Source organism: Rhamphochromis longiceps, linkage group LG6 (genome assembly GCF_057381845.1).
Source record: "Rhamphochromis longiceps isolate RC_006_pf linkage group LG6, R_longiceps_female_GT1.1, whole genome shotgun sequence".
NCBI lineage: Eukaryota > Metazoa > Chordata > Actinopteri > Cichliformes > Cichlidae > Rhamphochromis > Rhamphochromis longiceps.
The window spans coordinates 14,394,620-14,396,513 of record NC_140562.1 but is presented as its reverse complement, the minus strand read 5'-3'; positions in this window follow the sequence as shown (position 1 = coordinate 14,396,513).

Genomic DNA, 1,894 nt, shown 5'->3' with positions numbered 1-1,894 from the left:
GACACCACCGGCGTCATAATAAAATATCATCCTCTTCCTCCTCACCTCAAACCTTGGTTGCCATGGGTTACAGTGTAAATGTAATGTTTTTAATTACTCTCAGCTGACTAAGACATGTTTGTCCTATATAATCACTGAGGCTACGATTAGGTACTTGAATTGAAACTAAATCTGTTGACCACAATCCCTAATCTGACATCAATAGAATCAATAGAAAATTCCATGCATCATTCTTGTGGGAAGTTTCACTCTGGTCAGCACATGTGCTTTATCGTAAATTTGTGTATTTTCATAAGTGTGATTGTTACAGAAATAGGAATATCAAATATTACCCTTACTTCTAGATAGATAGAACTTTATTAATCCCTCGGGTGGGTTCCTCTGGGAAATTCGATTTCCAAAAAAGCACAGCACCGACAGAAGTTACAGAGTTACAGAATATTACACACACATATATATAAATACAGAGACAATATAAATAAAATATACGAAGGGGATAAATAGGAATAAAAAATTTTAAAAAAAGAGGAATTAAGACTGTGATAATAATCAAGTCTCTATCGAGCATCTCTATAAATTTGCTGATCTCTCCTGTTCACATATCACCATCCAGGAAATGGTTTTCTTTCTCTTTGGCCTCCACACACTTCATCAAGCTGTCTGACTGCAGCAAACCTCTCACCATAGACTGCTGGCTGGTGTGTGTGTGTGCACATGTTGCTGTGTGCAGAGCAGCACTTGGACAAGACATAAACAGTAGATCAAGAAAAACTGGTGTAAATGGCTGTAAAAAAATGTATTTATTTTTTTTAATTAAAGTTGGTCAAATTATTTCAAAAGATAATCAAATTACAATGTAAAAAGAATTGAATAATATGCAATCAGTTATCTATATTACTGAACCATTATACCTGCTCAGGCCCAAGCACCAGAATGACACGAATAGCAAAGAGCCAATGAGCACAGAGCTGCTAAAGAGCCAGATGTGTACCTCAGGAGTTGGTGTAGACCAGGGGTGGGGAACTCAAGGCCCAGTGTCCTGCAGGTTTTAGATATCACTCTGGGTTAACACATCTGAATCAAATGATTAGTTCATTACCAGGCCTCTGGAGAACTTCAAGATATATTGAGGCCATATTAGCCATTTAAATCAGCTGTTTGGATCAAGGACACATCTAAAACCTGCAGCACACCGGCTCTCAAGGCCTGGAGTCCCCCCACCAGGGGGGAGTCTACACCAGGGGTGTAGACTCCAGCCAAACAACAGCAACAACTAAAAGCAGGAGTCACATACAAGTTCAGCTATAATGGTGATAATACATCAGTTGTTTAGTCAGTTGTTGTAGATTTACTGTTGTGTGAAAAAGAAATTACACCCGCATTCATTTTCACAATTTTAAATATCAGGATATATTAAAAATACATCTGGACATCTTAGCAGCCTCTATCCATCAATCTTTAAAGGGTTATTAGTTATTTCCAAATAATTTGAAACTCATCATATTACAGTGAGAAAGTTTATTCCCAGGTGAAAAAAATATTCAAGACAGCTGCAAAGCTTCTCATGACTGGAAGTCCCAGAAAATCCCCCTTAGTGACTTTTTTTCTCGTGGCCACAAATAAGTATTTCGTGGGCACGTTATACTATTTCGACGGCACGAAGTAGTATTTTGTGGCCACAATTTATTTATTTTTTGGACCATGTCATCAGAGGGGCTATAAAAATGATCTTGTTTGAACAATAATCGCGATTTGTGGACAATACAAATAACGTGTACAGAGAATATAGAACATTTGTTGAGTGAGACAACAAAACGTAAACTCGTAGTTTGAATGTCTGAAACAATAAAAGCTCCACGTGTCAAAAGTTCATCTCCGCAACGTAACAACACAG